Genomic DNA, 22771 nt, shown 5'->3' on the forward strand with positions numbered 1-22771 from the left:
TGCTGCCAGATGGGGAGAGATGAGATAATGAGGAAGAATCACTAATCCCTGACTTGAGACCATGTCAGCCCACTGATACCATGAACCTCTACTGCTCACAAAAATTTTGCTTTGAGAAGGGTGCCTCTTTCTTATGAACCACGTTCAGGAAGAAAACTTGCATTGCAAGGAAAGAGGAAATTAAAAGTTGAGAGCTTACAGTAGATAACACAGGTGAGAGGCCTGGATTGGGGAAAATACCAATTGGTATTGGGAAGATTGCTACTACAGAGAAAGGAAACATCCGTTTCCCTGAGTGGCCAATTACACAACTGCACAGCATATCTACCTGTCAGCTCTGTCCTTTACAGAGAACAAGCACAGTACAAAAAACCCTAAAGCTGTTAAGCTCTTTACACCTAGCCCAGTGGCTACAGTAAGCTGTGCTATCCACAGGGACACCTCTGGCTGGCAGAAACCCGAATGTTGAATAAGCCCAAACTCAACATATTGATCTTAATCAAAATACACTGGAGCAGCCTAGTGCAGGGTGCTGAAAGCTTGGATCATCATGGCATCTTCATGTTGGAAAGAAGAAGCACCATCTCTCACCTTCTCACAATTTTTATTAGGAATAATGAGAGAAGCCAAAAGGATATGTGCTCTGTCCTTGAATGTTGGAGATTTGGGCACCCCTTGAAGGTTAAGGCTGCTCCTGCTTTAGATGATGCTGCTGCTGCCTTATCAGACACAGTAACATTTTCTTCAGACACAAACCTTATGCCAGCTGCCTTTTCATTCAAGTCCTTATCTCAGACTGGCACTCAGAAATCTGAGTGACGTAACAGTCTGCATTTGATGGAAATAACTGTTGAGCTGGGAGTTGTCAGCATTTATTACAGGCATAAAGAATGCCACATAACAGGAGACTAGAGAAAAACAGAACTTACATGGTTTTGGAGAAGAAGCAAAAGTGTATGATACAAAGGTAGTTTCTGAAGAAGGAATACTGACAGAATGTTAACTTTTGCTAGTCATGCTCTCACATGGGGAGGCATGGGAAAAAAAACAAGACAACATATCTGAAAAATACATTGAAAAAAAAATCTTAAATAATACTTATCTGGCAGACCTGTCTATGTGAATTGCAAAAACTCAAAAATTTCACATTTAAAATGTATCAAGTAATAGTATGCACACAGCAAATAACTGTGCCTTGTAACCTCTCTTCATTGTTCTTCACAGACACCTGCAAATCCAGCATGGAAGAAATCTTCCTCAACAGCTGCATCACAAGAACGTAAAATGAATTACTGCATAATTCAAAAAAAAAAAAAAAAATAGCTGACTTTATTGGGCAAGTAGTCTTTATGGCAACTATTATTTGACACATTGCCCTTTGGTAGCTGATACCTTGCCAGAGGACTAGAAACCAGAAGAAACCTTCCTTAACACTGCTGGAGAAATCTAATCCCACAGGTGAGGTGGCATCTCCTGAAACAATGGTCACGCTCTCCTAACCAAGTCAGACTTCAAGCATAATGGACAGAAAACATGGGTTTAGAAAGTGCAGGATAGATGGATGGATAGATAAACGTTTGCTCTATGTCTTCTCACCACCAGGTCACACACTGTTCAACCTTCTCCAAAAGCTAGCAAATCTATGCCCTTGATATCGGTCATCACTGTGATCACCCTGATTTCTTCAATGAAGACAGTGCCATACTACCATCAATGGGTTCCATTTGACTCAGATATGCAGTGGTCTCTAAGTGTATAATCCTCATGATGTCCAGCCTGAACCTGTTCAGAGCCTTCCCACCCTCCAGCAGGTAATATCCCCACCCAACTTGATGTTGTCTCTGAATTAACTGAGGGTATATTCAATCCCGTCATCCATAACAGTTATCAGTTATTAGATTGATAATATGTATAAACAATAATTACTTATGCGCACAATATAATTAAATATTTTATCCTGAGAAGAATTACAAAGCATCTTTTCTTAAAAACCTGGAAAAACGGTATAGGTATGTAAGCAGAGCTGGATAATCTGTTCTGAGGGAAAACCACGGGGCCACAATGCAGCAGCAGATTCAGTGCTGTGTTGTTGTGCTTTACTGAGGAAAGCAACTAAATTTTAGCATTACATTTTGCTCCCATTATCCCACTCTCACTCCTCTCTCCTCATAATACCTCTAATTTCACATAGGTAAAGATCTTCCTTACAGAGGTTTCTGCCTGTCCATTTCCTTCTACAAATACAGATTTTGCTGGGTTTAGATACCTCTGTGCAGCTCAAGCAAGATTATACCAGACAGCAGTGCACTTCTTCTGACTTAAGTGCCAACATGAGAAAGCTGCTTATTTAAAATCTTGCACAAAACCAAACATTCAGAAAATAGCTGATCCTTTGAATTTTTGAGAAAGCTGACAGACATGACAAAAGAGCCAAGCCATGTCATATTGCTGTACTTAATCATTAATTAGTCTAATGAACACTGAAACCCCACCCGATAGGATGAAGTTGTGACTCAATGCAGCAGATGTGATTCTGGTCTGAAACCTCTGGGGAGTATCTGTGACAGTGACTGCAGCAGTCAGTCTGAAGAGCAGTGCCACAGAGGATGAAATTTCTGCCATGGAGGAAAAGATTAGTCCTTGAATGGCAGTTAATTTGTTCCAGACAGAGAATTTTGCTGTTAGGAAAGGAAAATGTCTTTTATGAAACCAGAATAAATCCCCAAATGGGTTCTCTACAGAGAACATCTATTTTAGAGAGGTGTCATAAACACTGGTTGCTTGTAAGTTTTTCATAACTTTATTTAGACAAAACAAGAAGCAATAACCCAACGCACAAAACCTAAGACACATTTACAAAAATAAATTTTATAGAAGATGTATGACAATTATACTTCATTGCTCCTGTACATGCTGGTTTACAGTGCAGCAAACATGGAATCACTTTAAGATTATGTTGTTAGCAAAATCCAAAAGCTGATTTATTGAAAAGATCAGCTTTGATACTGGAAGAGAAGATAAAAGACCATGGAGCTGCCCAGGCCAATGACAGTCATGCAGCTCCAGCACTCTGCATGACCCTGCACATACCACTCGGAACACTCAGAGACTCAGGGACATCAACAGCTGTACAGGAGCTGAATTACAATTTATTTTTCCAAGGTATTTTTCCATATGGGTCTCTTGTCTGAGCTAGAAAAACTAAAAAGTAGGAAATCATATCTCTGTGTGAATACTATTGTAATATACACACTACAGGAAGCTAAAATGTGTCACTTAAGGGCATTAAATTGCAAGTCTGAATTAGAAAATGTGCTTAAAGTTCCTTGCAAGCATATAATGCAGAGTTTTAAGGTCACTGTAAGAAGGACTGGTGGCAAGATAACATGTTTTTTGCAGGAATCTCCTGGTTTCATTTGTCCCTCAGCTGAGTAAGTTTCAGGAATAACATTCCCTCAGAAAAAAAATATTCTTTTATAGAAAATAGAACAAGCACAGCTTTTACAGCAATCTGCAAAAGAAAAAAAAAAGTTATATAATATCATCTTTTTCTTTACACAACCATTTGCTTCAGCATATCCTAACAAGACATAGCAGAAATGAGGGCTCAAGTGTTGTCACAGATGACCAAGAGCTACTTGTTTAGTTTTCAAAAGACAAAAACCTAGACAGGGCTCTTAGATTCTGCTGAGAGGATGGGCAATTGAGCCAACCTTCTAACCATGGAATTAATTTCTTTTTCCAACAGTGGCTTTACATTTTAAAGCACTGTCCACCTCAGCTGATGTGTTTTTCTTCTTCTTTCTGTACTTCCTTTTTCTAATTTCCTTTCCCAGCATTGCCTAGTCTTCCTCCAACACCAGTTGTCTGCAGTAGCATATTACACTATTAAGAGAATTAGGATTTCCAAAACCGGACAGAAGTCAACAATCTCAAAGTGCTTATCCATTTTATTGCCTGGTTAATGTGCATTTCTGCATCAAAGAGTTTGCAGAGATGGTGGCGATGTCATCCCTGAATTTCTTGCCTTCAAGTGTTTGAGTCTTTGCAGCAGCTTTCTCACGCTGCTTCATGTAAACAATATTTTATTCTCAGAATTTATCTGTATGTTTTGCATTCTTGTTCTCTGAGAGAGAACTTGACTGATGGTCATATTGACCAATGGAGTCAGGAGGTTGTAACCTCCTTGGGCCAATCTTGGCCCTCTGTACAAAATGTATATAAGCCTTTGGAGTCAGATAATAAAGAGCTTTCCATATTTCACCAGGCTGCTGCCTGCTGTCCTCTGTCAAGGTCCACTCCCACGTCACAACGTGTTGCCCCTCTAAAGCCGTGGGGTAACATCTGGTGACCCCGAACGTGTGGGAACAGGGGTCTCCCATCACAAGTGGTGACCCCTCCGTGTCTGGACTGCAGCCGAGTCACATCTGGTGACCCTGGACGTGTGGGAAGAGGGTCTCCAGTGCATCTGGTGACCCCTCCGTGTCTGGACTGCAGCTGGGTCGCATCTGCTGACCCTTTGTGTCTGAATGGCACATCTGGACACTGTCCGTGCCTGAACGGACTCCTGACGTGGGAGAACAGGTCACACCGGTGACCTCCGACTGCGAGAGAGACTGCACGTCGGTGGACCTGTCTGCCCAGTGAGAGACTGAGCTGCTCTGCCTGAGGAATCGTGGTAAGAGATAATGATCTCTAAACCATCCTCAGATGAGGAAACCCTCATGGTGGACCTTTGCCTTGAGGTCCTGCGGAGACAAGAAGTCTCCTTTCCTGGAGATGCTCTCCAGAATTTGTTCTATTATGCTAGAACTCATGGGTTTTTTTGCAGCCTTGAAGAAGTTTTTTCTACAGCAGAGTGGAAGTCTTTGGGCGACTATCTGCTCCAGGTTTTCTTTGCAGATCGCAGTGTGAAACTTTTGAAACTCATAGCCACCTGGAGCAAGCTGGAGAAAGTGCTGCCTAAAGTACAGCCTTCCAGCTTTGAGGACAGATCCAGCCCCATCAGGCTGGTTTCCAGGGAAGACGGTGGAATCATTCCTCCTGTCCCGGCTCCGCGGAGACGGGCGGGACAGCCGACTCCCCTTCCTCGTAGCAGCTTGGCGGGAAGCCTGCCTGCTCTCAGCACAGCTGCTGAGGCGGGCACGGGGTCTTCTGCTGAGCAGACCCCTCCCCAACCCACGCCTCGTCGGCGATGGAGTGTGGAAAAACTCGGGGCTTCTGAGAGCCCCTCGGGATCAGCCCCCCCTCCCAGCCCCGTGCCACCGCGGAAAAAGCGGCGACAGAGGCGAAAAATCGCCTCCCCCACTTCCCTCCCCCCCCATGTTTTCCCGGCCTTGGAAGCGCCGGGAGCACTCTTGGATCGGGGGGGCGGGGTGTTTTTTGTGGACTGTCCGCACTGTGGGGCATCGGTGGAATGTTCCATGCGGCAGGGCAGCGCGGGACCGCGCCGTCCCAGGGCGCCGGGCAGGGCGGCCGTTCCCCCCCGCGGCGGGGACTTGCAGGGCACACACAGGTCCGTGCAGTTTGGCGACAAGCCAAGTGCCCCGCCGGAGCGGGGGTGGGGCCCTGCCCAGCCTGTGAGGGGCGGGGCGGCCCCAAAAAGCGGTGGGGCCGGCCCGGGGCAGGCAATGCGGGACGGGGCGGTCCCAAGGAGTGAAGGGACCAGCCCAGGGCCCCCCCGCACAGCCCCGGGGCGGGAGAAAACCCCCCCGCAGCGGCCGGTGCCGCCGTTCAGAAGCGGCGGGGCCGGCCCGGGGCGGGGAATGCAGCCTGCCCAGCCCCCGCAGAGGCCGGCGCCGCCCCTGAGAAAGGGCGGGCCAGCCCCGCGCCGCGCGGCAGCGAAGCCGTCTGGCATCGGAGCCACAGCCGCGGCTCCGCTTGTGAATGCAGGGCGGGACACGCCTCCTGCAGCGCTGCGATCTCCTCCCGTGCCAGCCCCGCGCCGCGCGGGGCGGGCAGCGGGGGCAGGTCCCAAAGCGGCGCGGAGGGACACGCCCCTCCCTGCCGATCGGGGCACTCCCCCCGCGCCCGTGGGGGCAGCGCTTGGCAGGCGGGACACGCCCCTCCCAGTGCTGCGATCTCCCCCCGCGCCGAGCAGGAGCAGCGCGGCGGAGGCAGCTGCAGCCGATCTGTCAATTTTAAAGGGACAGCGCAATCACAAGCGGGTGTTTCCCCGCTACAAGGGGTCCCGGGGTGTGGGATCTCCCCCAGTCTCGGGTGATGTCCCAACCGAGGCTGATGCTGTGGGCACTTGCTGTGGGTCAGCACAGCGCCCCCTGCAGGGCAGGGATGGATTCCCCAGCTCTGCAGGTGCGGTGAGACAAGCTCTCACCCCTGTCCCTGTGAAGCACACAGGACAGGAATCAGAGGCCCATGATGCCTCATCTAATGCTAGGGCCAGCAAGAAACAAAGAAAGAGAGTGCAAAAAAGAGAAATCACTCCCTTGTTTCTTTGTGGAAGGCGTGGATGGCCAAATCATATGGCAGATGTTTGCAAGGCAAGCCATGTGAAAGGCCAGCCTCTGTCAAAAGGGCAGTGGGGTGCAAAGAGGAAGCGTGCTCGGACAGAAGAGTCTTCCCAGTCCCCACAGCCGATGGAGGTTTGTGGGGAAAGTCCAATCCCATACCCACCTCTCCCTGTCAGTGTCCCTGAAGGGACCAAAATTGTTTAATTTGCGTTTGAGTTTTCTGTTCACAGGACAAAGAGTCGGTGGTGAGAAGGCAGTTGCTCTGAAGTTACTGAGCTGCCTGGATTTCACTGGACTGTTGCTCTGATCAAAGATTGTCCTGGAACAATTTGGAACGGACACTGCAATTTTTTCCTTTGCTGGCAGCTGGAATGGACTGTCTTTCAAGATCCATTCATCGCCCTTCGTGACTTGTTTGGGAGCTGATGGACCAGGATCATCTGGAAATTTCAACCAGTCCTGGGATGTTCCTGTGTTCTGCATCGAAACAGAACTCTGGGGACTGGAGGTTTTTATAACACCTCCAAAAAGCCAATCCTCAAATGTGAATATGAATGATTGTTTTCTGTGATTCATTTGTATCCTGCAGGTATCACTGGCTGATGAATGTCCAATTCCTTGCACGTTCTGGAATGGGTCATTTTTGCCCCATCTGCCAAAAGGCGGCAAAATATTGTTTGAAAAAATAAACAAACAATCAATTTTTTTTTTGTTTGTTTGAGCTAATTATTGCTCGATTTTAGCCGCAAAAATGGCAATCAATCATTTTTGTATGAGCTCATTGCTCGATTGATAATGCAGGCAACAATGCTTGTGAATTTGATGGGTGCAGATTTTTGTAAAATTCATACTCTCAGTATTTTGGGAGGAATTTGAATGGAGCTTTGCAAGCAGTGTTTTTCTGCCAAATGCTCTGGAGCCATGAGCTGTTGCGAGTGGCAAGAATCCTTTGGATCTCTTTTTTGCGGCCCAAAAATATTCAGAAATTTAGTGCAAGGGCCCACTGTCTTTACAGATGATTTGGGAGGACGAGGTAGGCCAGTGTTCCTTGGAAGGATGATTTTGAGGGCAAGTTTTGGAAGCCCCTGAGGATGGGCAGCCCATTTGATATTGGGGCTGCTGCCATGGCATTTCCACAGTTTTCCCAGAAACTTTTCATTTAGTCACGGATTCAACTTCTGTGGTCATGGCACACAGATGGGTTGTTCAATTTAAAGGGAGTCAGCAATGTTGTTTGTTCCATTTGCTGAAGAACCTTTTGTTGTGCCACAGAGGCCTGGTTCTTCAAAAACAAAAACGGGGAACGCAGGGTGAAACCCCACAAATTCAATTGGCAAAGGCTTTGCATGCCATGGAGCACCTTACAGGTGCCACAGAATTTCACTAACCCTGCAATGTGAAAAACAAGAAACCGTGACCGAATGAAGGTCAACAGAGGAGGAACCACTGGTCCTCCCATGGGAACAGAAATTGAACTGTAGTTCATTTTCTTTTTTCCTTTTTTCTTTTTTTAAAGGTAAAAAGGGTGAGATGTCATCCCTGAATTTCTTGCCTTCAAGTGTTTGAGTCTTTGCAGCAGCTTTCTCACGCTGCTTCATGTAAACAATATTTTATTCTCAGAATTTATCTGTATGTTTTGCATTCTTGTTCTCTGAGAGAGAACTTGACTGATGGTCATATTGACCAATGGAGTCAGGAGGTTGTAACCTCCTTGGGCCAATCTTGGCCCTCTGTACAAAATGTATATAAGCCTTTGGAGTCAGATAATAAAGAGCTTTCCATATTTCACCAGGCTGCTGCCTGCTGTCCTCTGTCAAGGTCCACTCCCACGTCACAACGTGTTGCCCCTCTAAAGCCGTGGGGTAACAGTGGCATCTCTTACACCAGTGCAAGGAAAAATCACTGGAACTGCTCACGCATAACTGAAGACATGGTAGGGCAGCAGAATCCTCTTCAGAGATGCTTAAAGAGGAGGTGACCAGACCAGAGTCGGCAGGGCAGAAGGAATTTGGCAATATGGGCATGTGTTTAAATTATTTTCTAGCTGTTTTAAGTTAACAAATATGATAAACCAATAAATAGTGAGATACAAATATCTGTGGAGACCCGACCAGTATCTTGCAGAGCCCGTGTTCCAGTGCAGTCAATGGTGACATCCATACATATATGGGGGGGGGGGGGGGGGTTGGTTTGGGTTTTGGTTTTTTTTCTTTTACTACGATACATCCCGATTCTGCCTCTGTTCAGAATTACAGCAGTGCTTGAGTTAGTTTACCACAATGTGACAAGAATCATAAAAAACTACGGTTTGCAGTAAGATAAAAGCATTTAAAGTAGGACTATGCCCTGAAAAATACAGTAAGCTAAGCCTCACTAATTTTACTTACTCAAAACCCTAATAAAACATGTAAGATAAACAGGACTGCTGTAATATATTTGATAATATTCAAACTATGAATGTGTTAACACACATAATTTCTCTACTATTGTATGAAATAGAAAAGAAAGAAAGATTACTTGGAATGAGTACATTTTTCCCTTGAGAGCTGTTCCATTTCACTAATAAGTCATTCTCCATTCCTACACAAACCAGAAAAAAATATGAGCTGTATCCTGTCTTTTATTTCCACTGTAAATTAGTGGCATTGCAGGCATATGTTACAATTTGAAACAAAATTTAAACTTGGTTCTCAAATATTAAGATGGTTGAAAAATCTAAAATTCCTGGAATATCCCATCACTAACAAGCATAATTTACACTTCTCATTCTGATAAGCTTCCATTTCTTCCCTCATTCCTGTGCAAATGGGACAGAGCTGCTGGCTCGGTGCAGTGCTAAGATTTCTTTCAGTTTGTATCTCATCTGTACCAAATTCATCTGTCATCTGTATTAAATTGTGGTTACACAGTTTCAGTTCTCACATCTCATTAAGGGCCCAAATGTAGGACAGAGGAGGTTTGAAAAGGTAACATTCAAAACTTTGTTTAAAAATAGCTGAATTGGTCCAAGTTTTAGTGAGATCTTACCTGATTCCTTACATGCCAACATGCTCCTTACAGCACCAAAAAGTCCTTCAGTACTTTTTTCAGTACTTTCACCTGCTTCCCTCTCTCACCAACATGAGGGGCAGTAAGTATTCCTTTAGTAACAGAAGGTTTTAGCTTTTTGTCAACTCCTCTTTTCAAGAACCAATTTCAATATTTTCATTTAAATCTATTAAAGACCTAAAATTGAAAACATTGAAGTTCAACTGCCTTTTTTTATCTTCTTCTTCCCCAGTCTATAAACATACAATAGAAATTATCTAACTGAGGAAGTAAGAAGAGATAGTAGAGTAAGAAAGCCCAAATTGTCTTAACTGTTTGTTTTTGTTGTACTTTTGTTTCTTCCCTTGGCTTATAACAGGGCTCTCCCTGTTTCTTCTAAAAAAAAGCCTCTTCCTTTCATAACTGACTAAAAGATTCAAGTTTATATGAGAAAGGGGCCTCCAGCAAGCATAAGTTTTAATTAGCAGTCCAGTATATCCCTGTTCCAATTTTCCCTAGTGAAACATGAAATTTTGCTGATAATAATCTGGTCTCACAGTCTTTTTCTGTTTTCAAGATGTCTGTAAAACATGCTTTGGGCGAGTGCAGTATACAAGTGACTACCAAAAAAAAAAAAAAAAATCACAAAAGGATTTTATTCCAGCATGAAAATGTTTCAAAACCATTCTCTGAATTATTCTCCCACAGACATGTTAGAACTCCGGAGAAAAAATCCCCAAACATTTTAAGCAGTCATAGGTGAGATGCCTCTCACCTGCAGAGGCTCAGACTCCTTGCACCCCTCCAGCACAGACACCACCTGATTTCTAGAAACTCTCCAGGAAAGAACCAGTCCCTCTAAAAGATGAGAACCCAAGTGTTGTCTAGTTCCCCTTTCCCTCCCTCGGCTTTCCTCCTCACTGGCCTTACAGACATTATTGTTTCTCACCACACTGAGGAATTAAGGGTCTCATCAGCGATTTCTTATTTCCTTTTGATTTGGTGACTGTGCTCCATATCACACCTTCTGTATGGCCCATTTTCACCACAGCCAACTCCTTGTTTTGCAGACTGCTTCCAATAACAAGGTCTGGATTAGCTTTTAGATGCCACCATGTTTTATTTACGGTTCATTTCTGGACTATTTTCATTTATAGCAAATCTTTGCAATGCACATAACCTTTCAACCCTTTTTTTTGTGTGTGTCTCCAGTCTGTGGCACAAGGCATATTGACTAGCCTGTGGCAGCTTAACTCTTATTGACAGACTCCAAAGAATCCAATTTACAGAACCAGCTCCTGTGCCCTTAAAGTAAAGGTGAATAAACAGATCTAAAGGGCATCATATCTCTTACTCTGTGTTTGAATGGCATCAGTAATATATTTCACTGAGGTTGTTCATGTTGCTGTATCAGGCAGCACCTAACCAGGTGGCCTTTTACACTTTAATTTTGTCTTTTCAAGACTGATTACATTGTGAGGTTTGAATTGTTTCTCATTTCTATATTTCCTGACTTTCACCTAAGAAGACACTTCCTTATTGCCAAGAATGCAGTCTGAATATCTGAATAAGATGTGCCCTCTAGGTTTTGCCAAGCAAGCAAACCTACAACACAAACCAACTCCTCTCCTCCCCTTACTATTCTATTGTGCTTTATAGGAAAAAAAATGGTCATTGATTGGTATCTGATTTCCTGATAGATGTCAAAATAAATGCTAGAGACAACAAAAATGTACAGTTCAACAGAATGATGCATATTTAACATTAACAGCTGCATTAAAAAGGAATTTTTACAAGACGATTAGAAATGTTTAGCAGGAGAGAAACTGTTGAGACCAAACTGTGCTCCAGGAGCTGTTTAGGCAAATAATACATTAAAACAAACAAAGCAGTAGTGCTATTTAGGGCACTTCCTCCAGCAATCATTCATGAATGATTTAAAAACAGCATCAGTGCTCTGACTTTATTTCATTACTTGCCTTTACATATGAACAAACTGAAGGAGATGCATTTATCTGACTTAACAGCTACACTGTGTACGTACTACATGTAAGGCAAAGACATTTTCACAAGTTCACCTGCATGGCCCAGCAGTGAAATTAACACTAGATTGGTGACCTGAAAGTTATTACTAAGGCAACAGATAGAAATCAGTGCTGTGACTTCACAACAGGCAAAAGGGAGAGTAGAAATCAAAAGAAGAAAAATGTGGGAATTTTCTATTAAATAAACAAATCCTTCAATAACATCAAAAGAAATGTTAGAAAACATGGGTTCAAATGTATTTCTTCTTTAAATAAATACTTGGTTTTTAAGTTACCTCCAAAGCGACAGTCTCTCTTTAAATACGCTTTCACAACCTGAAGTACTACAGGAACAGATATTATCACTTACTAAGAAAACTACAGTAAGATAAGATAAAGCAAAACAAAACAAAGAGTACAATCAGCAGGACTGTGAGTTGATTTTCAATGTTTTAATACCAGTGTCCAACCTTCTGACCAGTTTTCCACAGAAGATTTCATTCATGAAAAACTGGGGGTAAAATTGTGCACTTGTGCAAATAGTCCCTGCTGATCAGGCAACATTAAAAATAAAACATGTGCCAAATGAGAAGATAGCAGGATTTCTTTTAAAGTAATTTGGTATGTTAACTTCTATGCAGTTCTTTGAATATGTGTTTTTAGAACATGTTATAGAAATATTTATTGCCAAATGAAGATATTACAAGCTTTTTTATTAGTAACAGTCAATACAGAATTTACAAGGAATTTTCTTCTGTGAAAGCATTACACTGAAAAATGCCAGTTTATTAAAGGCATTTAACTTAAAGTTTTGTTGAAGATTTAATTTTTTTTAAAATTGAAGTTTCAGTTAATACTCAGATCCTTTTTATTACACCTGCAACATTTTAAAAATAATTAACCAATTAGTAGATGATTAAGTACTGATTAACTGGATTAGTACCAGTTTAGCACTGATTACCAATTAGTACTGATTAACCATCAGTAGATGGATCCAGACTGTGGCAAATCATTGGAGCTGTCGCACCATGAGATTTACTTTTATTCATACTATTCCATTCTTCAGTATATAGTCTTCTAACCAGTAACCCAGGACAGAACTCAAAAACGAAAGTAAATAAGAAAAATATTTCATGTGGTCATTCTTCATCCAACTCATTGGTTTAAAGGTCCAGATTTTGGGGGAAAAAACCAAACAAAATACAAAACTCCCCTAACTAAGCAGATGTTCAGCAACAGACAAATAAGGAAAAACACTAATACTTACAGATTTATGAAATGAAAAAAAAAAATAAATCCAGTGCTTCAAAACAGAATGAGAGCCTGTAGTTAAGAGCCCTTTCCAACACCTCACATCAGCACCCTGAACCTGCCTCTTGTGCAATTTCAGAAGGTTTTTCATTGTTTATTTTTTAACCTGATGAAAATTTTAATGCAAATAAATCCACCACAATGTCATTTAATCATTTTGGCAGTCTAGAATTTTTAAGTTTGCCTAGGTTTTAGATGGGGGCTGTGTTTGGTTTTCTACTTTTTTAACAAAAAATGGATAGATTATGAGAATTATCCAAAGATGTGGGATATAAAAGTTTAATTTAAATGAAATTAGCTTTTACTTATAAACTTACATTAATCTGCTATTGTATGTCTACTAAGCTCAACACCAAACCCCCCATGTATGTTATTTCTAATACTTTATTGTTGCAACAGTTAAAGCAGTTAGAAACTATGATTGTTTCCTACTTCCCTCAAGACACTCAATATAGTACTTCTAGGCACTGAACTATGTCCCAATAATGATTCTAGATTTTATTTTATTTCATCCCATTAGTCCCATTATATAGCATCTTGGAATACCTCCTTGCTCTTCCAATACTCAAGTCTTCGAAACTTTTATATCTGAATTACCTATCCTTTGCTATCCAACAGTTAGAAGAAGGAAGTACCTGTAAAAACCATCTTCCAAAAACTCTGGTTAGTTTGATCAACACGGCAAGTAGCTTAAACAGCTATTTTATAGCTTTAATCTAGTTAACTACTCCATCATGATTCATTGCTTTGTTTCGCATCTTTCTTAAGTGGCATAAAACTGTGATTTTCCTTTTCTATTTCAAAAGGGATAAGAAGACAAAATGCACAGAAAAATGGCATTAAGAGTGAGAAGCTTCAGTCTTAGAGGAAATCTTGAAGACTGACATATGGCATTGGCCAAATAACCCAAATTTCAAGTTCTAACTTTTTTTGTTTTATGGCAAATTACAAATCTATACTTTTAAACTGACTCAGATAAATTAACTTTTAAACTACCAAGGCAGCACAACAAGAGAAAACAGCTTTAGTTTCTTTTTTATTTTTTGTGGAAATTTGGCATTGTGTGGGTTTATTGCTAGCACCCTGACACGCAGGTGACTTGTTTTTAATACACATACAGTTTCTTACTTATATCCTACCTACCCTCTCACAATTATTTCAACTGATAAAGTACAGCCTTTGGAGCAAAATCATTAAACCCCTAAGCTTTTCAGGCTTTTGTGGGCCATCCAATAAGCACAGACAAGAATATTTTTAAAAAGCAATTTTTAAACAAAAAATTCGAAAACACAAGAGTTTTCTTTAAAACACAGTAAATAATACATAAACTTTAGCAATATAACTCCCTTAAAAATGTTCAAGTTTACTGAACTGTCTTCTGGGGCCTCCATCAATCTAGATCACTCAGCCTTGCAGTTTGTGGTAACTACAAAACCAAGATGAAGTCTGAGGCAAAACTACTGCTCCTAATTCTTGCACAGGTGTAGAGCCATGGGGATGTCCAGCAGTATGACCCAGCTGTTTTCTCTTCCCATCCCTCTCTGTGACTCTGAACACCAAGTCACTACTGCCTGCATTGCATCCTGCCTGTAGAACAAAGAGCTATGGCTTTTTTTCTCAGCCCTGCTGCAGTGTTCTTAACCAGCTACCTTGTGTTGGCTTGTTTGGTTTTAATTGTTGGATAAAGCTATTGGCATCCTGTCATCAACAGATTGATGTTTCAGCCACTTCCCAGCAGATTTATTAAGGCACACACCCCTTAGTAGATGGTATTCCCTTCCCACATCATAATTTACTCATGACTGAGAAGAGGGAAGAACATCAGAGCAAGGTCCAGAGAAACTGTGTTTGGGCTCCTCCCCAGCCTGCACTGATGGGGAGCTGAGGGCAAACAAAGAGGGAATGGAAAGGATGGGCTCTTTCAAGTCACAGTTGCTGTAAATGCTGCCCAGGGTTCTTGCTGAGAGCATGTGATGAAAGGGAATTTCACATTTCTTGTTACCCACACAGCATCTCAACTGCTGACAAGAACTGCTTCTGCCCAGTCTAAGGCTCTGTACTTCAAGCCACTTTCACCTCCAGATCTGAGTTTGTCCTTGGCCACAGGTCCAAAGTGGCTGCTTCTCTCTAGAGGTTGTGTGATAATTTTTCAAACTCAATAGACAGATCTTCACAAACTACAAACAGATCTACCATTTTACTGGGGGGAAAAACAATTAAAATTTAGTAATAATGATAATCATCATCACCATCATCACAAATGTTACAGGGCTTGGAAAAAATACTGTGTAAGCCCATTTGTACACAATAAACTTGTGTCCAGCATGTACAACTCGGTGACCACCAGATGTTTGAAGTTTGTTTTTTTAAAATATGTTTTATTTTCAGTGCACTTCTTACTTTAAAAGAAATCAGCTCAGCTGTGATAACAGGACGCTGCCTATGGAAAACTGAACATGCAAAACTTTCAAAAAGCCTGAGTCAGAGTTTCATTTTCCTTTCCAAGTACTATGAAACTGATAAAGGCAGTTTCCATAAACTCTCATTTAGAATGTTTTACAGTGCAAAGTATGAAATTATTTTGCTTATTAACTACGATTTGTTCCTCTCAGAAGCTGTTATAAGTTAATCACATTATTTCTGTATAGCACATACAACAGAGACAGCTGGTGTAATGGGAGACTCACCTCACCTAGAGTGTCTGACTAGACTAGGCTTCTGTTTAGTTGCTCTTCCAAAAGTATTTGCAGTCTATATACAAAGCATCTATATGCCACTGAAGAATTTTATATGATGAGTTTGCACACTGTACTATCTAAAGAATCTTGCAATATGAAGGAAAGTTAAAATGGTAAAATGAATGGTCACTTCTCCAAAAAAATGTTATTGGAAGAATTTATGAAAATCAAGTAAAAAAATCTCTAATGGATTATTATCTGAAAACCAAGTGGATGTGCAATATAGAGTTTATTTTTGTTTTATTAAACAAGCCTAAAGCCTAAGAGGAAAATGCAAAGTTTAAAAGAAAGATATAAACTGGACAGTTTACATGCAACAAAATATTGAAAGATGAAAAACCTAACCAGGCAGCAGCCTTAATGTCAAGGAGTCATCAGAGAAAATTAGACTTGTCAACTACCAAATCTTCTCAATTATCCTGACAATACTACAAGGTTTGCATCTGGAAAGAACATTAATGCAATAGTCCCTCTATTTGTCGGACTCAAAGCCCAGCTGGATCTGGGAGTACCGAAGAAAAACTGAGGCAACAAGTTACTGGCCATCCAAAAACAAATACCACATGGCAGTCTGATTGGGAGTTACTGTGCCCAATTTGAATTTCAGCCAAGAGTACAATAAAAGGCACCCTCCTTCAGTAACTGCTGTGCAACTTGGATGACATTTACCATCGTGTCAGCTTGGGGTTTTGTTTTGTTTGTTGGGCTTTCTTTTTTAAAATGCAGTATGTTATTCTCTGGATTTTGTTTTAAAATGCATAGCCAGAGAACACAAATGAAAGCTATACAACATTAAAAGTCAATGCCTGAATACAAATCACAAGAAAAATGTGAATCATCATTACTTTTTGCCAGTAGAAATTCTGTTTACAGATCTCAGCAACTATTTTCCAATATTCAAAACAGCAACCAGTGCTCTAGGAAAACCTTATTTCAGCAACCAGCTTATTCATTATAAATCTGTCATACACTGTAAATACATTCAGTCATTATTTATATATCTCTAAATGGCTGCCGATGCTGAAAGAGTGGAGAAAGCTGCTACTACTTGTGTGGTAATTCACAAAAAAGGTATTTATTCAATGATCTTAAAAAAAAAAGAAAAGCTTATCTGCAGTCAGATATGTCAGATATTGTCCAGTGTTCCCTATTCAGTGTTTCATTTCAAAGAATTTAAAAAACTGGAATTTAAAGACAAGTTTTGGAGTCTTGACTTTCATCACTCCTCTGGAGATTCAGCTGCACACTCTTGTTAAGCAGAAGTACCAACCTGGTTCTGAGGCTACAGCGAGGTACTCGGAGGTTTCAGCTCTGAAACTGCTGCACAACAGACCTGGTGATTAAACCTGCCAGGAAATGTGCTTTCCCTTAAATTCCTCTCTGGTCTCTATTAATCTCCAGAAGTATCCCTGACTTCTTTCCTGCTTTCTTTCATTCCCTCATTCACATTCAGTACAATATTTTTTTCACTTTTCATATTAATTGTTCTAATAGTCTTATCTTCAAACCCTAAATTTCCACTTGTTACATAACCTCTTCTTGTCTGCTTTTGTATTTGTCTTCTTTTATCCAGTTTCTTTTTCCTCTCTCATTATTCTGAGCTTTTTTCCTTTTCCATATAGTATTTTATTCCCCTCCCTATTTCTTTCCAGCTGAAGAAAATGCTTCCTTTTATCATCCTTTTCTCTGGCTCTTTTGTTTGCTTGTATAAATTAAAAAAGCGACACTGTTAGAACTCAAAAGCATATGAGGACCAAATCCAAACACCGATACATTTCATATGTAGATTCACTTAACTTTTAGGAGATGCAAAGATATCTCAGAAATAAAAAAAAAAAAAAAAAAAAAAAAAAAAAAAAAAAAAAAAATTTATAAAAGAGGAATAACAGATCATATACACCTGCAAATAGCTTAGCAAAAATGCTGAAGGCCATATGCTCTCCCTGTTGACACATTATACCACTTTCCTGTGATAGAAGAGCAGAAAGCTTTTCTAAAACAATGTGAAGAGATAATGGCAAATAACAAAATTAGAACCACATCAAACTTAGTGTTTCAACTGCACAAAAAAGTATTTCGTCTGATTTTCATCAAGTCCACTTAAAGTACTGTGAGAGGAAGAATAATCAAGATGATACAGCTGTCTTTTCAATCTTATCTCAGATTCATAGTCTTCAGGGCAGAGGCAGTCTTTGGGAACAGACACAAAACCTTTCAAAGAGCTGCAGAATCTCCAATGCAGGTGATACCACCTGCAAGCAATTCTGACAAGACAATACTGAACTCCCTCCAATTATGACTAAATCACTGCCTAGTATTCAAGGTAACTTGGTATTTTTTCCAAAACCTTTCTTCCCCATGGTTTGGAGGGGTTTTTTACTGCCATGAGGCTGCACATTACCAGAAATGTTTTCAGAAGTCCTACTTCTTCAGGAACATGAGCACAGAGATAAAACATGCATTGATGGTTTTCACTACACAACGTGAAACTTTCAAATCCTTCAAGTCCCCTCTTCCTCCCACCCCTCAAAATGGAACTTCTTCCTTTATTTAACTTTTTTAAAAATAAGAAACTGGTAGGAAAAATTAATTTCAAATTTTACCTCAAAATGGTCCTCTTCCCCCAAGTTTTACCTATGGACAACTTTGGGCTTGAAAATATCTTAACATCACTGATTTAACCAAATTCTGGGATATATTACTACTAAAATGCTCATTTGTGGTAACTACTCCCCTGCAATATAACTTCCTTCACAAAGCCTTTCTCAGTCTCCTGCCAACCAGACTGAGCTCCAGGCTTGAAACAGTGAGCTTCTGTTTTCGAGATGAGAAAACACTAGCATGATAAGAAACTGAGAAGTTAAACCATTTCAGACCTGCTCACACCAGTGTGAGAGATGCTTGTCTAAAATTGTATGACTTTAACAGGTCAGTTAAGCTGGAAAAAGCCATGACAAAAGGGAAACGTTTGTTCTGCGTCAGCCACTCCATCAGACAGCACTGATACCCTTCTTCTTAGGGGAAAAAAAAGGAATCAAAGCAATAGGTCACTGAGCTTTATTCTTTTGCTGACTAAATTTATCATGCTAGAGTTTGTTCCTGTGACAGTCACAATCTCCTTAGCCTATTTTTACATTTTGCTTCTCTTTTAGATCCACCTCCTCAATGCAGAGGTTGCTCCACATACTGTTCTCACCAATTCAGTAACATCCTGTTCATGATGAGTTTCTGGTTCCTCAGGGCTGGATGTTATACACATACATGTGTACAACAAATGTGATTCAAACACGATATGAAACTATTTCTGTGCAAAAAACAGATCAGTTTATTGCACAATGAAAAGGGCTGAGCCTAACCTTCAACAATTCTCACAGAAATTCTTCTGCTTTTCCTCTCCCCATCCTAAAGAGAACCCCCACTACACATGGACTTCATTGCTCTCACTGGCTTCACTACTGATATCCAGTTTTTAACCAGAAAATTTATACCAGATTAATGAAATATTAAGCATGGAAACTCTAGATTTTTATTGTTATCTCCATGTGTTTCTTGTAGGTCCTTTTTGTTTTTTAGCATCTCTTCTTCTATGGGGTACACTCAGTGACTATTTTTAGACCTCCGCAAAATTCTTCTAACACCCATAATTTTTGATTCAAGTTTTTCTTTCCTAAACTTGATGAGTTACTCAGTAAAGCATATACAAATTGGGGAAGTATTAAATCATTCTACAATCCTGTTATTTTTTATATTTTCCTGTCCCTTTGTAATTTGATTATGGGGGGTTAAATGAGCTTTTCAGATGCAGACAAATTCACTGATGGCCTCACTTTTCTTCTAGTAAAATACAAGATTAAACAAATCATTTTACAGCAGAAAGAGAAGAAAATTTCAAGCCAGAAGATTAGAACCAGTCAGGGCTCACCATGGATGCTGCCATGTTAAGCTAACTGGTCAGAGGGCAACCAGAGGCTAAATCTCTGCCATGGAAAGCCAGGCAACTGCAAGTTGGGGTCATCAGCCTTGTCATCTATGGCCTAAAAAGGGCCATGAAACAAGGATTTACAGTAGCAGCAAAAGTACAGTGAATATCAGTGAATAACACTGTCAAAATACTTTTCATGTCTGTTTTTGAGAAATCAGGAAGGTTTCTTCCTTGAAGGGAAGTCCACACAACACTAGACCCCATGCAACCATAACCAATGCCTGCTCTCATACTGCAAGAGAACAGCAATCCCAGAATGACACAACTAAACATTATGAAGAGAAAACTAGTGCTTAGAGAGTTAATACAATCTGACAGATCCTTAAGGTACCACCTAATTATAGCATTAAAAGGCAGTCTCCAATTTCTGTGTAAGAAAACCATCAACAGACCAGCTGTTTACTTGTGTTTGAAAAATGTACTTTCACAGGAGAATGTTTGTCTTGCATGCCTGATAACTAAAACTTTAGTTATACTGGAATATTAAAAGAGACTGGATATTGCAAATGGTTGACAATCCAGTCCTTTAACAACAGTGCCTTCATGTGTTTATTATAGGCATTTTATTATTTTAGAGCTAGGATTCAACCACATTTTATAGTTGTAATTCTCTCCTCCTACACATCCACAAGCAAATTAGGTCAATTCCAAACTATTTGTAAAACCTCCTACATAGAAAGGAGTTTGAGATTTTAAAACATAGTAAGTTTAAAATAAACAAAGTCAACCTACCAGTGGCATAACCGAACTGTCAATTTTTTGTTCCAGCCCAATAAGGCATCCCAAAGTAGCGAGAACCAAATTGCGAGAATGACTGTCCTTGGCCAGAGATTGCATGCACACCACATTTCATAACATTTTAATAATGTTTATTATGTAAGTTTCCCTAATTAACTTCTAAATGTATTTCTACATTTGGCATCTGTAACATCCTGTGGCAATGAGTTCCAATATATAATTATGTGTTGCATGAAAAAATGCTTATTTTAAACCTACTGCTGGGTAAGAGCTAGGAGTCATCAAAAATGTGTTAGAAGAAATGATGAATAACCATGCTCTCCCCATCCTCTCCATAACATTAGCAGCTTTATATACCTCTTATATTTCTTCTGACCTCATTTTTTTTCCAAGCTGCAGAGCTCTGATCATCCTGTTCAAACACAGGTATCTCTTTCCCCACACATAACCTGGTTTGCTCTTATTAAAAGAAAGGACATCTGCAACTGTTTGTACTATTCCAGATTGACCATGGATGTCATCATGAGGTTTGTATAGAACAATAATGCAATTGCAAGCCCTCTTTTTTGAGTAGTAACAATTTAGACTGCCATGCATGTTATTTACCCAGTTCCCTCCTGCAGGCATTATTGAATAACACTGAATAGTTAATGCACTTGCCATTCCAGTTATTTGTTATCTTGCATTATCTGCCCACAACTGTTCATGTCCACAGATTTGGGGGACCTTTTTATTGTGAATGCTGCATGAATACAAGCTGTTATTTTGTTGTTTAGCCCCTTTCACAGATTTATTAAAGCAGCAAAGATCTTCATATAGATCACTGTAGGAGTCTATTCTTGGTTTGTGGTAAGTGATCTTCTATTCTCACCCTTTTTTTTCCTATCTTAAATAGTTATTTACCTGACAGGACTTCTTACTTACTTTTGTGAAAATATGATTTCTCCAAGGAATTTTGGCTGCAGCTGGCATAGTTGCTTAGGAGGGTTAATTCATGTGGGATTTACAGTTCCAACACAACCATGGACTCACATCCAAGCAAGCTATAATCTGCCTACAGCAAGCATGTTGGCTCTTCTTTATTGTTTTATATTGTACATGTACCTGTTCATTTTTTATACTTATAAACACACATCTTATTTAATACTATGAAGTTTTAATTAATTTCTATAAAGACAGAAGTAAAACTTTCTGGGCCGTAGCTTCATGTAAATTATGCTACATTCCAAATTCAGTGATTATGGATGCAAATTACTCCAGACCTGTTGAGTGTACCCTGATTAATTTGTTATTTTTTCATCAGCTTGCTCTAAAAGTTTTCCCCTAATACTTGAGTGTCAAGCAGGCCACCTGAGACACCTTAAGTAGGCTCTAGTGCAAAAAGCTTCTTTTTAACATCCATAATTAACACAAACGCAAAAAGTGTCTTTGTGAGATTTGGTGCTGAACACTTATCTTCTCCTAGTGTACTCCCAATGTCTTGATCCTTACTGGGCCTGGAGACTGTTGGGTTTCTTGATTCTGATGTCTGAAACATTTATCAAAGCTCTTTCTATGCCTGTCTTCTGGCTTTCACACATAAGTTACTGGCTTTACGTCCAAGTTTTTCTTTCCCCACATTGGCTTACAATTCCTGCTTTATGAAGTTTTTCTTTACCTATTACGGATTTCCCTCCTTTGCAGTTTAATAATACTGAGTCTGGGGCATTTTTTCTTCCAGTATGACAGATGGCAGTGTTTACTCTAATATTTAATATGGTAGCTCTTGATACCACTAAAAGCCTTATCCTTTTAACAATTTCCTAAGATGCATGCTCCCTTAGGCATAGTTTTCTCAGTAAAACGTTATGGCAACATATTTTATACTTGCTCTTAAAACAATATGTCAACCATATTCATTATGATTAGTCCTGTAGGGCAGCCCAACAATAATTTCATCTTAAACAAGGTCTTGCACATTGCACATTTGTCAAGAGCTACTCCTGTTATGAGCTGACAGCTTGTCAGAAAACCCAATACATCATCCTTCACTTCCACATCTACTGAGTCTCCATACACATAACAAAACCATGAAAAACCAGGAAATGTTTCTTCCCTCAGCATCCTTCAGCACTTCACAGTAATGTTCCACCTCATTAATATGGTTAGTCTAATCCTCACCTTATTGTGATCTATTACCACACAAATTCAAATCATAAATGTGCTTTCTTGTCCAGACATACAAAGCCTTGACCAGAAACTCTAACACAATAATGCATCTCTCAGATGAAAGAAGAATACAGTTTGTATTCTCATGTCTATAAAAATGTTTGTCCCTACACCAAAATCCTCAAATCGTCTTGTACCAATTTACTGTGATGCCAAATACGTCAACATCTGGATTTCAAACCAGCATTCCTGCTCTCACACTCCATTTTTCACCTTTCAGATTTTGTCCAGAAGACCATTTATAATTGCTAATGGTCTAATTGATTTTTTTTT

The 22771-nt window shown here is 40.2% G+C and overlaps 1 protein-coding gene across 1 annotated transcript in view; it reads right to left on the reverse strand.

The window, feature by feature from the left end:
- The window catches only part of SLC2A13 (solute carrier family 2 member 13), a 147678-nt gene that overhangs the window by 56308 nt on the left and 68599 nt on the right, over window positions 1-22771 (reverse strand). The gene's annotated exons all lie outside the window — the stretch shown is intronic.

The sequence above is a fragment of the Zosterops lateralis genome, assembly GCF_965231275.1.
Source record: "Zosterops lateralis genome assembly, chromosome: 4".
In the NCBI taxonomy this organism is placed as follows: Eukaryota; Metazoa; Chordata; class Aves; order Passeriformes; family Zosteropidae; genus Zosterops; species Zosterops lateralis.